Source organism: Uranotaenia lowii, chromosome 2, assembly GCF_029784155.1.
Source record: "Uranotaenia lowii strain MFRU-FL chromosome 2, ASM2978415v1, whole genome shotgun sequence".
In the NCBI taxonomy this organism is placed as follows: Eukaryota; Metazoa; Arthropoda; class Insecta; order Diptera; family Culicidae; genus Uranotaenia; species Uranotaenia lowii.
The window spans coordinates 317,911,450-317,932,017 of record NC_073692.1 but is presented as its reverse complement, the minus strand read 5'-3'; the positions used below and the strand labels follow the sequence as shown (position 1 = coordinate 317,932,017).

Genomic DNA, 20,568 nt, shown 5'->3' with positions numbered 1-20,568 from the left:
CACAATAAGCAACCTTTTATTAGCAAAATTAAATCTTACAACAAAATTGGTGAACTAAACTTTGATTTAAACAAAAATAAGCAACACAAAAAATAAGAAATTCTCTGTAATTTGTCAGATCCATAATTAAAAATTTTAATTTTAATTAGTTTAAATTTAAATTGAATATAAAATCCTAATATAAAATTATAATTTTTCATAAAAATGACAAAACAAATTCAAATATAACTTCACTTGTAATTTTAAGCTGAATTATGTATTCCAAATGACTTGTTCAAGAATTTTAAATTTTGAAATAAAACTAAAAAAAATTTTATATGTAAGCAATATAAATTCCCCAACGAAAAAGTCATCTTGATAATTTAACATTGATTGTGAAACCCATTTACGATCTAAATCTTTATCTAAATTTTTAATATTTTTTCTTTATTAAAATTTTGCTTCTGAGCTCAGAATATGAAATTGAAATTATTGTTTTAATTAAAATGTGAGTTTTGAAATATAAAAAAAAACTTTTCCGGAATTTCGATTCCAATTAGCATTTCCATTACAAGCCTTGAATTGAAATGTTTTTTAGACTTTCAACCATGAACCTTAAATTTTATTTCTGATGTTTTGAGTTTCAATACGAATTTGTTACTTGTACCTTTTACAACTTTTCAAACGACTTGCGAATTTTAAAGAAAAATTGATAAAATAAAAAAAAACATGAATTTGATTCTAAGTTTTCAAATCTAGACCGTCATTTTGATTGACTGATTGGATTCGATTGATTTTGCAGAAGAAATAAGTTTTAGTTATTTTTTTAAATGGCAGATTTAAATTTAGAAACCTCAAAAGGAAATCAAGCTAACCCGATATGGTTTCTATGTTTTTTTTTTATATTTGGAACTTATTATCAAAATATTGAAAACACATATGAGTTTACAAAATCTTGTATCCAATTTGAATGAAATGCAAAACCAAATGTGAGCGATTACAAAACAGCTTTTTACTTTTTTTTTAAATGATGACTCGAACCGAAAATCAAGAATCTTAAGCTCGATACAGAATCTGATATTTTAAAAACAGAAATGGAATTTGGGAGTTTGATAATATGAAATCACATCTTCTGGAATGAGTATAATCTCATTTAAAATTATTTGTTCAGAAATGAGTTTTTATTAAAATGCAAGAATTTTTTTTTTAAAACTGAATTTCTGAACCGGGAATTGGATTTTGTAGAGTAAAATACCTCGCTTACTTTCTTCATGGAGGGGGAGAGGTTTTATCCCCAAACCCTTGTTCCCCCTCAGTTCCTATAGCCTAAGTGTAATTAATAAGTGATTTTTTTTTATGATTTTTTAATGGTTTTATAATTGTTATTGAATTTTCGATGTATTGAAACTGATAAGTGTTTCTAACAATACTTTAAGTATAATATTCAAAATAAGAAAAAGAAAACTTCGAGGACTTACATGTTGCAGAGAGAAGACAAGGAAATATTCAGATTCATATTTTTATCAAGGTTTATAATTAAGAAAATAAAAAAAAAACACTGACTTCAAGACATGAAAATGATTTATTGATTGCCATTTTTTATTCTGTTTTCAATTTAACTTCAATTAGTTCAAGTTTAAAACAAAATGATACAGATTTAAAAACATTAAAGCTAATTTGAATTTTTGGTAATAAAAAATTGTGAAAAGATCTTCTGACTGTAAGCTCGTTCAGCAACCTCCAAAAGTTGACGAAATGATCTTTACTAACCATGATGCCTTCTGACAAAACAATGTCAGGCCATTATTTTATTTTATGACACATAAGATATTCGAAGTATACTTTAACGTAGGGGAGTTAAGGGCTTAACCTTAACGAGGACGTTTATTTCACCGCTATAATATGTGATTTACATCACTGTTTTGTATTCAGACTCTAAAGGAGTCTATTTGGTATCTGGCAGAAACTTAAAAAGTAGATAAAAACGTTTAAAAATGCATTTTAAAATGAGAACATCCTATCCCTATCCTGGGGCAGTATAAGCACCATTAATCGGTCACGATGAGCATTTTCTACAGTGGAATTAAGCAGCAAATTCAACTCGATGAAGTCAACTCTTTTATCGAGCTAGAGCTTCACATACCTGTATTTTATTTTACTAGTTGGCCTAGTGGTAAAGAGTTGAAGATGAAACTCAGAGGACTCAGGATCGATTCCTAGTCGAGGCGATTTGTTTCCATTTCCGTTTACGATTGATTGTATATTGAATACAAACAATTCACACATATTATACATAGATAATTATTCTGGTGATTTAATCGGCAGATTATGAGACTAGCCGTAAATTGCAACACTCAAAATAATCTATCATGAATGGTAAATGAAAAAAAAAAAGTTTGTCTCGACCAGGCATCGAGCACGAGTCCTTTAAGTTAAATATCCGACACCTTACCTCTATACCAAAACGTTTTATGTAATCTGTCAAGCTTTAGCTCTTGAATTGAATTGAGTTAGCTGCTAGGTTATACGACATAAAACGCTTATCATGCTCCGATCAATGATGTTTTGTTCACCCCGAGACAACAGTTTAAAGTAGAAACGCATTATTAAATTGATTTTAGAGAAAAATAAAAAGTTTAACGAAGGTGAAACTTAAGGAACAATTCGTACATCATGCGATTGTGTAAATTATTGATCAAGATGGTTTATCAATCGCTAGATCTTATTTTCTGGCGCTATAAATTTATTTTTTTTTTCGCTTCTGGAGAATCAAGTTGTTTTTTTTTTTCAATATTTCTGTGTTAATAAAAAGTGTAAAGAAAGATAGCTTTTCGGTTGAAAAATTAATACTGTTGGAACTACGCAACTATTCCCCTTGATAATTTATTCAAGAAAATAAGAAATTCTTTAGAAAAGAGGGATACTCACTTCACCCCGGGTTATAGCTATACCCTTATCTTCCCTAGGAACATATGTTAATATTTTTTTCAAAATTGACATCTGATTTATGTGAACCAATAGAACGATCAAATATTCATTGACCTCGGGTAACTTGTTAAGTCCAACCAGCAATTTTTATATGAACCTTCTCCCGAGAATGAAAGAATTACGTAGCTATCAACTCTCAACCCGCTACATTGAACTACCAAGCGGGTAAAAAGTAGGGTGGTCGGATTTACCGGTTTTTTTCAAATCCGGTATTTCGGTATTCGTTTTTTATAAAACCGATAAAACCGGTAAAACCGGTATTTTTCAAAGCATATCAAATTCATGAAAAAGTTTCGTCTAATTGCAGTAGTAATGGCATAAAATGCTCAGAATTAATAATGCAATAGATTTAGCAACATTTTCGATTGAAAAATATGGTATTGTGTCTTTAAATTATCTCTATGTGATAAATCTATCAATATCCTCATGATAATCATAAAATTTATAATCTTCATTTCATTATTATAATTTCGCTGTGAGTTGCAGAAATTATAGAAGTTTCATATAATTTTCAACAAATTTTTGACTCACAGAATTTCAGATTGCTTTTGTCCAAAATACGAATGTTTTCCCCGCAACTTAGATCGTGATCGCATTCAGTTTGCCTTTCTTACATAAAAACGAACCAATAGGAATAAACATGTTTGCAAATTCCAGTCAAAATTCAGCTATAAATATCTTATTCTGCGCCGCGCGTGAGGTGACGATAGTCGAGTCGAGTAGGAGTCACGTGAGTCTTGTCACCTTATTTCCGAAGCCGATGTGACAGAGGTTCATGCCCAGCTGACTACTAGATTAGGATATGAACTCAAAAAGTTCATTCTAAAATACGTTTCTCACCTAAAGCGACTACTGGAATCAGGTGACTAGGGTGATTCGACTATCATCACCTCACGCGCGGCGCAGAATAAGGGGGTATGATTGTTTGGATCTGATCCATACGTGTTTTATTATAATACCGTTACAAATTGATAAAAACTTTGTTACTGCTTTGTCTGGAAAAAGAAAATGCTTCAACAGCGTCAAAAATTAAAACAACAGAATTCCATCAACTACTTTGAAAATATTGATACATAGATTTCTTACAAACATTTGAACCTGTGTTTAACTGCTGACTGCTGAAATATTTAATGTTTTAAAACAAAGCAGGAAGTTTCTTAACTTTGTGAAAGCCCGGCACTGCTTAGAACGATTTTGATAAATTTGGACTGTTTATAGAAAAATCATTTTTGCATCATTTGACCAAATTCCAGTTTTTCAATGCAAAATACAGTGATTATTGTGAAGCAATCTTAAATTTCTTGTAGCTGTATCTTTTCTTCAGTCATTGTACACTTGAACAGTCTTTAAATGTTGTGGAGCGTTAGTTCCATAGCTGAACTGAGATGTGTAAAGTTTCATGAAAAAACTTTCTTCTAAGAGAGAGATGGCAGCTGGTCAATGTTCTTTTGAACGCCACTATAGCTTTAATCCAAAAAGTGACATCGACATGTTTATGCAATAATCAAATCTCACATAAACCTTGCAGTAAGGTTTATTGAGCTTAGATTTTTAAGCTGAATGAACAAAAATTGAGTATTTGCACTCATACATATTTGGTAAAAAAAAAACATTTAGCTGTGTCAATTTAATTTTAATGCAAAAGAATAACAAAAATTTACCGGAAATACCGGGTTTTTACCGTCTCAATAGCCGGTATTTCCGGTATTGGAAAATGGACGGTTTTACCGGTTTTACCGGTTTCGGTAAAACCGGTTAGACCACCCTAGTAAAAAGTCCATGTCAGCAAGTTTGCAACGAACCACACCAAAGTCAAACCGATCGACATGGGTAAAGCTCTTAAAACTAAAAGCTTCCAAAAATATGGCCTTTTCAGCCCCTTTCGACGATGTTGAAGATTTTTTCTCGCTTCCGTCTGTCACAGAAATTCGAAGTCCACCGGGGTAATTCTCGAAAAAAAAAAAAAAGGTGCCACTTGCCTGTCTGCTCCGTTGTTGTTCAGTGGCTTGATCATTTTCACATAAATTTCGACGAACGTAGGCCTTTCCGCGGTATTGTGCGAAACAGCTCATTGGACACGTTTCATATTTTTTATCGACGGAATAAATTTCTCCCCCATCCCCAGTTGCCTGTTTTTGCGGGGGAGTAACTGAGCGCAATAAAATTCACTATGAATGGATGGATTTTTTGGGCTGCCTCTTCTGCCTTCCACTGACCAACAACGTCGAGTGACTTCGAAACGGTCCACGGGAAAGCTTTATGATTTGATGCTTCAGGTCGGAAGCTGGACACGAGCCGTAAATGGAATTTCGTGGTCATCGAGTGTGGTCTCATTTGGTCGGCTAGAATGTGTTTTCGGGCGATTTATGGGTTAGGATTAAACCATTTCTCATATCAATAGGAGTATGAAAAAAATCTGTTCTGGTGAACCGTAGTTGAATGGATGAAAATTGAAAAAAGAAACTTTAAAGTAAATGAAAAACTCTCATAACAGAACATTTCAAACCATCCCAGAGATAGATATTCAAGAAATTAAAAAAAAAATCCACACCTCCCGGAGTACATTCACTTGAAAAGCTTTCAGACTCCCAGAAGATTTAATTTCCATAAAAATTAATTATTCATTTCCACCACCAAAACCATCTCGTCACCGTATGAAGTGTGTTTCCGAGCGTGTGGGTGGATGTGGTATGGAAATTCGTTAATGCAAAAGTGTGTATGGCTGTGGTTTTGTTTTTTACTCCTTTGATTCCATTCGGAAACGTACCTGACTGACTCGGTGAGTTTTCCGAACCGTGGCGTGGCCAGGATCTTTTTCCCTGGTGCTTTCTGTCGCGGAATGGAATAAGTTTTGGCTTTCGACCATTTTTATTTGCACCTCGACGAATGGCAACGAGTGGCGAGCAAATGGAATTTCGAAATGCTTTCAATTTCAGCAGACCGTACGCAATTAAATCGTAGGCAACAGGACTCTAGAAGGCAATGTAGCAAAAGTGACAGTTAACGGCAAAGGATCGAGGCCCACCAAATGAAGTGCCTCATCCTTGCGATTTTTAGGTGGATGACATTTGCCATGTGGGGTTACTTATGTTGAAGAAGGACAGTTTTGAAATGAGAAAAAAAAACCATTAAAAATAACTGTTTTTATGCAACAAGTTGCAAAAGGTGATTTTTTAGCACGAGTCGTTAATTATCCAACGAGGTTTGCCGAGCCCTCCAGTGCTGAAAAAATCGAATTTTGTAAAGAGTTTTATACACAATTTTTGTGTCTATTCGTGAAATTTCCATGGAAACCCATTATTAACCTAAAAGAAGCACATTTCAGCAAATTACCGATTGTGGACAACCATGCTGCTTCCATGCTCATTCTAATCAAGAAGGTCTTAGACTGTGCTTTTGCATGGAAAACAGTATCTAAAAATAACTTTTGAATGTCGTTTTCAGTGAAGAATAGTTCACTTTTCAACACTCAATTTCAACAAAAATAACAATTATGCAACTCAGTGTGGAAAACTAAACCTTTCAACAATGGAAACAGTAGCGAAAAGCGCATTTATTCGATACTGTTGTTTTCCTTGAGAATGAACTGTTCACGACCTTCTTCATCATAAATTTTCAGTACATTGGCATGGTTGACTACATGCGGATATTTATTAGTTGAGATCTGGTGCAGGCACGGTATCTCCGGTGATGGAACAATTTTATTTTTCGAAAATTAGCATCGCTAATTTTTGCACCATCCGAGAGCTGGGACTTTCTCCTTTCATTTGAACCCATATTTGAAATAATCCAAAAAAACAATTTATTTTTTGGTGATTTTTTAGCCTTTTTAATGGTTTTTTCAATGACATAATCATACTGTAAAAACGCTTGTCTTACCTTTAACATTAATCCAACTCCATATGTCAATCACATGATTTAAAAGGAAACTTTTCTTGCTACAACTTAGTAGAAGACATCAAAGTAATACAAATTGAAAGAAAAGAGTTGGAATGTCACAAACAGAGTGATTATAATTTCATTTGAAAAATCTAATAAAACTTCTCATTACTGATTGTACCAAGACCAGAGATAGTATTCTACCAATTTAGTTATTGATTGAAATGTGTTTAAATGTTCAGAACGGTTTATTAACATCTTTTACTTAAATTTGATCAGGATAATCTGAAGCTGGCATTTATGGGGTTTAATTGTTCCGGAAGAAATATCAAATTATTTTCTTGTCACTCTAATTTTTTCGAAATCCCGAAGGGAGGAAGAATTAAAGTGTATGGTATTTTGAACAAAAATTTGATAAATTCTTCAATTTCAAACAGTTGATAGAAAGAAAATCAAACTGTAGATAAGAATTATATCACCTGTTGTTCGCGAATGTTTTTTTACAAATTTTGATCTAAATTATCTGGATTTTTAGATTTTGTGCAATGTATATTGTATACAAGTTTTTTGCATGCAAGCTTTTGTCTAATTTTTTTTTAATTTATCGACAACTTGTATCAATTTTTAATTACTCCCCACCCTCACCCCTTAACCCTCAGGATGTTTCAACTCCAAGTGACAAAAGAGAGATTCTCATACTTTGAGCAATGTTACATATTGAATATGTGCATTATTTGAGCATTAAATGTAGAAACATTACTTTAAGCATTTCAAACAACTGCTATAAATTCTGTTCATGACACGAAGTTATATTTCGTGTTAATAAATGTAAGAAAATAATATTCCAGGGGGAAACCAAAAATGCAGAAATAAACAGACAAATGTATGCAGCGTCCCATACTTCCAGATAAAAACCCACGTTTTTTATTTCATCTAGGAAATTTGAAAATAAAAACATCGCAAAACTTTTAGAATACGAAATAAAAAATTTGTAAAAAAAAAGCTGATGACTTAAGATCTGACAACTTAAAGTGAATTGAAAGAAAATATTTCAATAATAGTATGACATCAAATCATCCACCAAACATTGTTGAAAACAAAGTAGATATTGAGATTTTGTAATCTTCTTTTTCCTTTTTATCAAAAAAAAAAATCAATGAAAAACATAAGGTTCACTTCGAGTACTTTTGACCAAAAATTAAAAAAAAATCTTGAATTTTCGCTTGAAAACTCAAACCGACCACACTTTAACAAACACGAATGCCTTTTAAAACGCTAATCTATTCAATCAGACATAAACGAAAAGTTGAAATTTATTTTTGGTTTTATATATGGTACTTTAAAATCTTTGTGGTACCCATGTCCAAGGTTTTACAATCGATTAACAGTGAAAAGTATGTAAACCTTCAGAAACCATCAAAAAGGATGAAAGATTTTCGACACAGAAACTTCATTGATATAGGTCGATGATTAAAATTTTTGGCTTCAATGTATGAAGAAAGTACAATTTGTTTACTAGTACCAAATATCTGTTCATGATGTTCTCATACTAACTTAGCTCAAAATATAAATAACTGAATATTCAAGAAAAGCGCGAGACGTTTTTGCCTTTCTTTCAGAAAGGTATAGTTATCGGTCGATTTGGGAGATCATTAATTATGGGTCTTAGATATACCTTTATAGGTACCTATCGAATCAGCTCGTCGAGTTTAGACGATGTCTGTGTATTTGTGTGTATTGGTGTGATTTTTTGTAAACTTTTTTGCACGTTTTTGCGAAACTGGGCAGTACAATAAAAATGATTTTTAGCTTAAAAAATTTGATTTTTTTTCTTCTTCGTCCTATAAAAGAAAGAAAAAAAAAACAAAATAGTTTGAAAAATAAATTTTCATAGTAATTATCATCAAATCATGACTCCAAAAAACGTGTCAATTTAGCTTGCTAGCCACAACCAGCAATCACTAAAATCAAGATTATCGTGTCTATGACGTCAAATTATACGTGACGTCATAGATACGCGCATGCTATCTAAACGTATGGATCTGTCTATGTGTGGAAGGGAGAACAGACAGGCTTCACTCCCACTCAGGTTTGATGTGATGTCATCGTGACAGAAAACGTGTGGGAGGAAGACGACAATTCAAATTTTCCCGGCCTATGGTAGTAATTTTTTCATTTTAATGGTTCAGTTTGAAACCGAACCATTTCAAAAATTTCGGAACCGAAGCTCCGAATTATAAACATAAAATTGGTTTTAACCAAGGGGTACGACCCCGAAATTAATAAAGTCGTTGATGAGTACGTCATGCCCACACTGCATGGTACGAAAGTGATTGTTACTTCGAGATTCTCCCAACAATATATTCAGGTTGCTCTGTGAAGGACAAAACGACGAAGGGGCGCGTGTGGGAGAACGAAGCACACCATATCAATTTCTTCACACGCTCATTTTCATTTACCATTTTAATGGTTACCTAATTAATTATTTTAGTTTTTGCTTTTGAATAAATTTTTGGAAAAACTGCAATCATAATGGTAGTTCTCATGTAAAAAATATAATAATGTTAAAAAAGTTGACATTGAGATATTTTTTTTTATATTGTAATCTTAAATTTTATATTCGTCTTCTTAATTGATTTTGATCGGTATGTTATGATGTTATGTTATGATCGATATACTTATGCGTTGACACCAGCCCGACATACCATATACTAAACAGAAAATTTCAAAATTGATCATATATACAAATTTGAAAATATACTTTACCGATCATTGGACTCTATGTTAGAATCATAGATACTTATTTTTCGCTGTCTTCACTCCATAGGTTACCCAGAGCAAATGTTTAAATACATAACCCTAATAACCCTATTTTTAATAGGCGTAATTTCACGTTCAAACCTGTTCCAACGAAAATGCATCAACAAAAAGTTTCACCCAATTTAATTTTATCAACTGTTTCAAAGTTTAAAGTGATTTTTTTGTACAGACGCGTTAATTTCAAGCTGTTGAATTCTTTGGTTTAATCCAGTATTTCTGATTTTAAACTTAATTTAAAAAAAAATCGGATCCAATAGTAAGTTTCAAAATTCAGATTAAAATCCAAAAATCTGAGATTTGAGATTTTTTTGGCAATCAGGACAATTCAGTACATTTTGAAAACAAATTTTCAAAAATCAGGACAATTCGAAAGTTTTAGAAAAATCAGGACAACCTCTCGAAAGTCAGGACAAGTCCAGAAAAATCAGGACACCTGGCACCTCTTGCGTGCATTACAATTGTTCAGTTGTTGTTGTTGTTTCTCTTGTGCTCTGAGGTGCCAGGTAACCTGATTTTCAGAATTTGTCCTGATTTTCGCGAGACCGTCCTAATTTTTTAAAAACTCTCGAGTTGTCCTGATTTCAAAAATTGGTGCCTAAATGTCTTGGATTGTTCTGATTATTATGAAAGCCTCTAAAATTTAATCGAATTTGTAGTTAAACTATGAGAAAATCTAATAAATCTGTTATAAAATAGTTAAACCCTTTCAACAGATGGTAATCTTCCCCAAGTATCATTTTTAGTTTTTTAGAATCTAGAAGGTACTTTTCAACTTCGTTATAAAACAACTTTAATATATATATACCTTATTAAAACAACTTATAAGTGTTAAAAGGCCCACCTACAGGAGGTTCTGAAGAGAAGATAAAAAGTATCTTATGCAACCATCTGGACTGAAAAGGGTTTCAATGAGGGCTTGTTTAAGATAATAAGTTCTATTTTCGGTTTTTGAATTTTATAAAATAGAATATTCTGACTCAACTTCAAACTCATTTTATCTTTTAATTGTGTGAAGACCAAAACTGACTGTGGAATCAATTATAATAATCGACCTTTTATCACAATTCTACATGGAAAAAGTTCATGCGCTTTCAATTTTACCGATCAATTTTGCGTAAAACTGGCAAATAAAACGCGCTCTCCTTAAATTCTAAGTAATAATAGAGAATTGCTCAGAAATTGCTTCATAGCAACACTGTTTTAGTAACTTATGATTATATCTAATGAATTTCTCTCTTTGTTAATTTTTCAAGTAGCAAATGGTGACTACGAGCCTTGTCTTCCGCCACCAACCCAAGGTAAAAATTAACTCAGAATAGTAATGTATATTCAGATTTCCAGTTAAAATTCTTAATTCAGTATTAATATTCAGAATTCAGATTGAGAATCTTCATATTTTAAAATCCAACATTTAAATTTAAAATATAGATCCGGATTCAGATTATGATTCAATGTTCAGATTCCTAGCTTAGATCATATTTAAAATTAAAATTAAAATACTCGATTCAGACTCAAGATAAAACTTGAAATTACAATTTTTTATTCGAATTCGTAATTTGAAATTCGCCATTCAGAGCTTCAAAGCAATGAAATTAAGCGCTACACTATTTCACTTTAGAAAAACAAAAACAAAACGATAAGATTAATAAATCTACAACTCACACCATCAACAGCCCTATTTGCCACTGGTAGTGTTAGTAGCATAATGCTGAGTGTTTAATTAATGCTTTCCAATCTTAATTAAATTAATGGAGTTTTTCTTTATTGAACTTGATTCAATTCCATTCAATATGGATGCTTTTACACCCTATTGATATCTTTGTCTTGACTTTTGAACTTTAAACATTCAGCCCTATTAACACACTTTCAGTTGATCTGACTATTTCGAAATCGTCGTGCACAACGTCAAAGTTAACCAAAAAGGAACAAACAAAAACAAAAAGGTTCGTTTCCAGAGGAATTTTTTTTCAAAGTCGATCCGAAATGGGGGTTCCTTCCTACAAAAACGGGCCCATCCGGTATCGGGATTTGACGCGAGTTTGTGGAAACCCAATCGTGCTGTGCGGCAACAAGGTCAACATCAAGGACCGCAAAAGGAAAGCTAAAGCTATCGGGTTCCACCGGAAAAAAAGTCTGCAGTACTACGACATCTCGGCCAATTCGAACTACAACTTCGATCCGATTTTCTCACTAGTCGGTGATACCACTATGGAGTATGTCGCCAAGCCCGTACTGCTCTCGCCAGAGGCCAAGATGGACAAAGACTTGCAGCAACAGATCGAGAAGGACTTGCAAGAGGGCACAGGACAGCGCACTTCCGGATGAGGAAGATCTGTAAGACGTCGTGAGAAAACCGCTGTCTGTTGTTGAACCTACCCTGGTGCTTTAAGCTTGCCCGATTGACCAAAATACGAGAATTTCCATATTTAGAAACCTTTTAAATGTACCCATTTAGGAACCTACTATTTTCTTTTTTTGCGGAGATAGAAATTCCCGTTTTGAGAGGATGAAATTTTTATTGTTCTAGCGATACATAACTACAGCATAGACTCAAAATCAATGCATGAGAAGACGGTTTATTTAAAAATTTACAACAACAAAAATATGGATGAGATTTATTAACGATTTTTGATTGATGTACATTTCTGATTCCAACGATTCAACATTTTAAGAGCAGATTTACGTTATATTGTTATTAATGATAATGAAATTGGTTCTAAAAAACCGCTAAAACCCTTTTTTTAATTCATAATTTAAAAGTTCTGATTTAGAATTAAGAATGAAAACAAATCCAACATTAAGAAGCTCCAGAAGATGCAGAACAGATTCCTGCGGATGATTCTAGATCGGCCGTTCGATACTAGAATTTCGGAACTCCACCAGGATGCAAATATCCCAATAGTTGATCTTAAAATTAATGATATTGTTTCCAAATTTAAAGAAAAATGCCAAATCTCTGAACATGCTTTAATAAGCAACCTGTACATAGTAGATTAGTTGTATATTAGGATAATTTTATTGTAGTTGTACATAGTAGCTTTAGGTAGGAAATCTTTTAAATTCAAGAAAAACAATCCCACTAAGGTGGTCAACACGAACAATTTATCCAAGATTGAACATTGTAAATACTTATCAAAAGACAGAAACAAAGCTGAAAAGAGAAAATTCTGTATCACTTCATCAAATGTAAATATGTAGTTTAAAAACCAAAATCTGAGAATAAACATAATTTTAATGCAAAAACATTAAGAATCAGATTTCATTTCAGAATTTTAATGTAAAATTAAGATCCAAAGTCACTTTCTGATTCGGATTCATAATTATTTAATTAAGTTCAGAATCATATTTTGAATTAATAAATTGAGGATCAAATATGATATATCGATTTTTCGTTCGCTGCAAGTGTATTAAACTTAGACGCATAACTTGAACGTAATAAATTTAACAAAACAAAAATTTCTTTTACTAAATTAAGCACAACACTTTTGGTAACTCAAAAAGACCTAAATAAGTTAAATTTGTGTAGTGGTTTCTAAACTATGAATTGCCGAATTTCGGTGTTTCAATCTGAATTTCGATTGAAAATTTAATTTTGAATTCAGATTCTGGATTCCATTGCAGTTTTGAAATAAGAAATCAGATTTAAAATTCATATTTAGAGTAAATATACATACGACATCACATTTCAGTTAAGTTTGAAGACTATTAGTCCAGATTTAGTTTTTTTTCGGTTCAGATTCAGGATTCAGGCAGAATTAAGATGTAGGAGGCTTTAGAACTCAGTAATTAGCATTTAAAATATCATGCAGACACAGGCTTCAGATTAAGATCCAGTTCAGAATTTAGATTTAAAGTAGTTTCTAGATTTAAATTTCAAACTTAAAGATTGAATCAAAATTCTGCATATACCTAATCCTTATTTGTATTTCAAATTTAAATTTTCTGATTTTAAATTCAGAAAAAAATTAAACAAAAATTGTACTTTAATTAGAAATTATGATTCAATGCTCCGAATAAGAATCAGATTCTGATTTGGATTCTCAATTTCTAATTCAGATTAAGGTCTTGAATCAGGTATGGATCCTGTTAAGATTTAGAATTCCTAATTCAGATTTAAAATTCAGTTTCAGAACTCAGATTCATAATTGTGATTTAGAATTGAGACCCAGTATTCAATTTCATAATTCAGATTAAAAATCGAGGGTCAGAATTGAGATTCCAAACCAAAGTCAGATTCTGAATTAAAGATGAAATTATTAAATTAAATTAAAACTACTTATTTATCTTAAAACAGTTTTTAATATTGTAATCTTTAATTTAATATTCATGTTCTTAATTGATTTTGATCGGTATTTTTTTATGATCGGTATACCTATGCATGTAGACCAGGCCGACAAACCATTTACTTAACTAAAAATTTCAAAATTGATGATATATAAAAATTTGAAAATATACTTTACCTATAATTGGACTCTATGTTAGAATCCTTGATACTTATTTTCGCTGTCTTCACTTCATAGGTTACCCAGAGCAAATGTTTAATTATTTGAAACACATGGTTGGGAGCCTTTTTTTATATTGTAATCTTTAATTTTATTTTCATGTTCTTATGTGATTTTGATTGGTATGTTTTGCCTTTTTTCAGAAAGGTATAGTTCATTACGGCTTTTCGATCCATCGCTTCCTAAATATGTAAATTAAAGGCGAGAAATCGTGCAGGCGTTTGTTTGTTATAAAATAATCGTTTATTTATTTTTGAGTTTCTTTCTCGATCGTAACAAAAAATCGTTTTTATCGATTGTAACAAAAAATCGTGTAGTTTTTCGAAAATCCTTTTTTATCCCTTACAGTTTATTCCGTTTGATAGCTTCATTTAACGAAAATCATTTACAAAAGTGATTTTTGTAAACATTCTACCGTTATGGATTAAAACACGCAAAACAAATATGTTTTGAATCTGAAAGAAAGGCTCAAATCCACTGTTAAGTGTATTAAATCGGGTTTTTTTATTATAAAACCCCACAAATGCTCATTACTTCACATTATTCTGAACAAATTTATATAAAAGATAATTTTTTTTAATACAAATAACCCATCCTGATCATTTAAATAAATTAATTGCTCTAAACCCTCTTATAGATTATTTTAAATTTGTGCTCAAATGAAAAAAAAAAGTCCCAGCTTTCGAATGGCGCAAAAGTTAGCAATGCTAATTTTCGAAAAATAAAGTTTTCTCCCAGAGACACTGTGGAAGGAAGACTGAATAAAAAAAGAAAAAAAAACCGTTCAAACGTCAAATTTCATTCATCAATCTACCGACCAGTGCGAGGTTCAAATTTTACTTTCTTAAAGAGTTATTTTCAATAAATCTATTTTAAAGTTGAAAAGCATATGTATTGCATATAAAAATTATTTAATTAGTTTTTTTTGTTTTGACATATTCCTGAAATTTAGTTGAAATTTTTGAAGGTGATAAATAATAATTGATTTAGATTCTTGGTACTTCTCATGGACTGAACAACACCTTGATGTGGTACAAAATTACGACAGAGTTGGCAGACTTTCAATGGATTATCTAGCTGGTGTATTCTATTTCGATGTTAAGTTTTGAATCTGCTGCAATTTACTCAGAAAACCTCAATGTAGTACCTCAACAACCAAGTTTCATGATTCGCTATTCGAAATATATCATCGAAAGTTTAAATTTAAACGATATCAAATCTTTTCGAAAATTGCAGAGAGAGAGAGAGAGAGAGAGAGAGCAATGGATTAATGCATTAGACTGAAGCAATTTGGGGTCATTTTTTAATTTCTCTAACCCTGAGGTCTTAAAAGCTTCGTTTCGGTTCAAAACTCATCCATGATTTCTGCAGAATTTTCAAGTACGATTCTCGACAAAGTTTTTCAACGGAGAATTTCCTTTGAAAAATTTATAAATTGGCACAAATTCTATAAGCGGGCTCGGTTTCACAGAAAGAACAAAAATAGTGTTGGTTTTTGAGTACAAAATATCCAATTTTCCCACACAAACCAAAAAGTTTAAATTGTAAACGGATGTAAACGTTACTTAAAAATTCTCCGAAAAATCACGGATGAGTTTTGGACCAAAACGAAGCTTTGTAGACCCTAGGGTTTGATAAATTCAAAAATGACCCCAAATCGACTCAGTCTGAAATTTTTTTATCAATATAAATATACCTATAACAGTACGCGACAAAATGTTTGCACTCGCTATCAAAATTTTCAAATCCTTTTGTTTTTTTTTTCACATAAGAAATATCATCTCAAAGTTTTTAATAAATTGCAATGTTTTTTATTACACTGGAAAAAAAATTAGCAAAAAATATTTAAAAAAGATTTTTACACTTGAGCGTAATTGTTGTAAAAGTTAGTTTTTGCTTCGACAAAATAAAGTACGCACTTTCATTAAACTTACCAAATCGCTATTTCGCTGCATAGAAAATTCTGATCTCAAGGTTTATTGTTTGTTTATTCTTTTCAGGGCACGATAGAATCCGATATGCTGATAAAAATGAAATTTTAAGCTAAAAACCGACAGGAGAGATTTTTCAAAGCAAAATAGCTTGAAACTACGTCCAGAGCAAAACTGAAGTACAAAGAACAGTCGTACAAGCTCGAACAAAAAATCTTCCAAAAAATGTGTAAAATTTCAAATGCTGACATTCAAAAAATACGTTAGAAATTGACTTGAAATAGTGCCATCTATTGCGCCGTTCAAAATTTACAAATCAAATTTTCAAGTGGCCAGTTTTCGGAAAGGCCCAGCCAAAAAACAAAAAAAAGTTCAAAACTATCGTTGGAAATTTTACACAAGTTTCGTGGGCTAGCTTGTATGTCTGTTCTCTGTGACTGAAGCATGAATAGAAAGTCCATATCCTGGCCAACTCAACGGATTCTGGCGATCCTTTTCCCGGGAATTCCGGGAATTGACTGCTTCATGCTGCATAAATTTTTCGAAACGTTGCAGTTCAAAATGATAAGTTTTGCAAAATTTAACATTCCTATTCTTCTCATATCATAGACGGATTGGCTTCTTAAGGGAAGATTTTTAACACTGTTGTGCTGATTGTTTATTTTTGCTGAAGTTGATTGTCTGTTTTGATTTGGCCTTCCGCTAAAAAAAGACGGATTTTGTTTAGAAAGCGAATATTTTAAGGACTGTTGCTGCGGATTGCTTGCTTTAATTTAGCATTCCGGTTGAGAAAGATTGCTGCTCATTATTTATTTTGACTTGGCTATCCGGTGTTAAAAGACGGAATGGCTAATTAAGCGCAGATTCTTAAGACAGTTTCTGCTGATTGATATTTTTGATTTGGCCTACCGGTAGAGAAAGACGGAATTGGCTTTAGAAGCGCAGATTTTAAGGCTATTGCTGATTATTTGTATTGATTTCGCCTTCCAGTGGAAAGAGACGGATTTGCTTTCAGAAGCGCAGATTTGAAAGGTAGCCTCTACCGATTGTTTGTTTTGGTATGGCTTATGAAGCGCAGATTTTAAAGACCGTTGCTGCTGATTGTTTGTTTTGGTTTGGCCTCCCGGTGGAAAAAATCGGAGTCGAATATGGAAGCGCAAATTTTTAAGGCTGCTGCTGCTGATTGTTTGTTTGATTTGACCTTCCTGTAGAAAAAGGTGGAATTGGCTTAGAAAGTGCAGAATTTTAAGACAGTTGCTGCTGATTGTTCGGATGATATGGACTTTCGGTGGAACAAGATTGATTTGCTTAGTAAGCGCAGATTTTTAAGGCAGCTTCGGCCAATTGTTTATTTTGGTTTGGGCTTCCAGTAGGAAAAGACGGAACCGGCTCACATTGGTACAGAACATCAATCTAGCGGAACTAAATTAATAGCGCCCAGAGATGAAAAGATAGACTTTTGGTGTCTTCGACAACATTGCATAATTTTACAAGGCGCATACTTTGAAATAAAATACAGAGTCGAGGAGTCCACCAATAGCAAGATAAAAATGCTTACTTTTTTGTTAAGCATTTTAGAGCTTTAATTTCTTCTACAAAGTTGTTTATCTTAACAAAATACATAACTTTGCTGAACAAGTCAAAGTTCTACAATTTTATTCTAAGGAGTTACAATGAAATTAAGAAAAACACCTTGAAAAAACAGTTTTTTAAATCTGAAACGTTGTAGGTAAGACAAAAAAATTTTCAGTCTTCGAAACAAAGTTGTGAAATGTTAAGTTCTACAATCGCTCAGTACATTATGATGTGCTTTGAAATTGCTGAAGCGCTGCAGATAGCATTTAGTGTAATATATTAACGATTTTCAGAGCAAAGTGGTTCGAATTGCGCAAATTTTCGCACCATCAGCTAATGTGGATTTTATTTTTGGTATTAAGAGGAATCATTTCCATATAAAACTAGCGTGGAACTCGGTGGAACTCGAAGCAATTTTAAGATTGAAAATCTAGTATTTTGTTCACAAATATCACTTTTTCAGACAATTGTTTTTACAACATTTGCTTCGGTCAGGATCGGGAAAAATCGATGTTCAAGTGCTATCGGGAGACAAGGTGAATTTTTTTCGCATGTTTTTCAACATCGATTTTCTCTTATCTAGTCCCTGAAATTTCATCTAACACAGTTGGATTCATTTGTCTACAAAAAAAGTTTAATTCATTTTTTGTTTTTATTTTGAATGAATATTATTTAATATTCGAACTTTCATATGAAAAAATTGGAAACTATTTCAGATATTTTGCAGACCAATTGACTTAAACATTTGCAATTCATTCTCTGATAGCAAGTTTTTAAATAAGTTAATTGATGTTTTAAACAGTTTATAAGAAACTATTTTTTTATTTTCATCTTCCAATATGTCCAACAAATCTTGTTTTACATTTCAATATGTGTTTCGATACTTAGATATAAAGAAAAACAATTGAATAGCTCTTATTATTTATCTATATTTTTTTTTCACAAATTTTAAGTATAAACATGGAAGCAAGAAGTGCGTCACAAAAACATCCTCATCGTGCACTGTTTTTTTCCTCACTCAATGATATTTATTCATTTTTACTTCCTTCACAATGCTTGCACTGTTCAGAAATTGGCACACATCAGCTCGAATTTTGTTTCCACTCATGTCCTCTCAAAAAAACGCTTGACATCGACATCAATTTCTCAAATGAATTCGATTTCGTAGTTGAAATATTTTGTTTTTTTTTATTATTTTTGGCTTCCGAGAATTGGTGGTCAAAAAAGCAATAATATAATTCGTTTTCAATTTCCCTTTCCGATGTTGTTTGGGGTTTTCAATTGAATAATGTTTGAGTACTTTTTTTTTTGTCAAAATGAAGAGTGGAATAATTTAGCTTTTTTTGACCAAAAATCACTTTGTAGGAATACAATCGACTCATATTTCAATATTTGAAGAAATGATGTACATTATAAAATATTCTATCAAGATTTTTAAATCTTTTTTAATTTTTTTTTTTAATATTTTTAAAATAAATAAATTGTTTTATTATTAATTTTTTTTCTGGTCTTTTTTTCTCAAACCCTTTATTTAAATTGAAAATAATTTTACCATTACTTACCCTTTACTTAGAATTTTTCGTCAGACCTTCGGCTCGATCATTAACCGAGGAAGGGTGAAAATGGAATTTCAATGTGGCTTGACCCTTTTTTCCGACGGGACCGTCTCATTTCTTTCCTTGGGCCCTGGAAGGAAAACTGTCAGGTAGAACAGAAGTCATTCATCACCCCGCTCGGTGAGGGTGAAAAAGTGTATGGGGGTGGTTGCAACGCAGAAAACTTCAGCACAGTAATAATCAAGTGGAAAACCGTTGTCCGCCATCTGAAACCTCCTTCCTTCTTACGTCTAACCTCATTGAATTCGGGTTTTCAAGCGCCGAGAAAGGTTTTTCCAAGTGAGGTGAATTACTTTTCAGTTTAAAATAATAATATTCCATTCTAAGTAAGGGTCGCCGGTTGGTCGGTTGATTTCGAGGAAAAAAGATTCGAGCAAAAACCAAACTAATTGCTTAATTAATTATTGACTGATGATGACGATGGCTAGAACTGCTTCTGCTGCTGCTGCTACTGGGAAGGGTCAAAAGTTTTAAAAGGTTTAACCGGTTGGCCGGGCGATAATTATGGGGTTCTAGCAGCAAGTTGAAAGTGACCTTTCTTTATTGCGGCGACAAATATGATTGAGTGGAAAGTTGGACGGTTTTACTGGTGGGCTGGATTTTGAACTGTCAACATCGAAAATTGACGGTTGCACGAATTTTTAATGAGATCAAATGAATGGCTGATTATCCCTGGAATATAATTTTTCATTTTTTTTAAATCATTTTCGAGTTCAGCGCACGATTTCACATTGATAGTGATGTTAAGATTACTTAGATAAAAAATGCTTCAAACTAGTAATGTTTTAAATTCGAGGAAATGAACAAACTTGTCGTTAATCAAATAGGTAATGAATATTTCGATACTTTCGAATAAAGACGGGAAACTTTAAACGTTCACCAATATTTTTTCGAAAACGGATAATTGAATCCAAAAAATAATATACTTTGTAAAATTTGTGTTACAAAGCGAGGATGACTCGTGAACTTTCTGAGAAGTGGATTTCCAAGTTTTCACAGTTCACTTCGAAACACCATCGAGATAAGACGTGCTATCTAGTGAGGTGTTAGTTTGAGTAAAATACGAGCCCTTTGTTGAAGTTGCTTCACTTCGGTGATTTGTTGACCTTGAAAAAATTGGACCTGATAAAAAAGAAACCATGAGTGCTGGTAGTAGCAATTCATCTCGTAATTTCCGAACAAATTCTTTACGGTTCCATTTTGGGTCGGGCCAACCTATGCCCACGGATTTGGAGGTTTTCAAGTTTTTCAGAAAACTCGGATTTGAGGCCGATTCGT

General features: G+C 32.4%; 1 protein-coding gene and 1 pseudogene across 2 annotated transcripts in view; both read left to right on the top strand.

Moving 5' to 3' along the window:
- LOC129742500 (nyctalopin-like) overlaps window positions 1-20,568 on the top strand; it is a 470,518-nt gene that overhangs the window by 216,546 nt on the left and 233,404 nt on the right. The gene's annotated exons all lie outside the window — the stretch shown is intronic.
- Window positions 11,350-12,359, top strand: LOC129742501 (GTP-binding nuclear protein Ran-like; annotated as a pseudogene).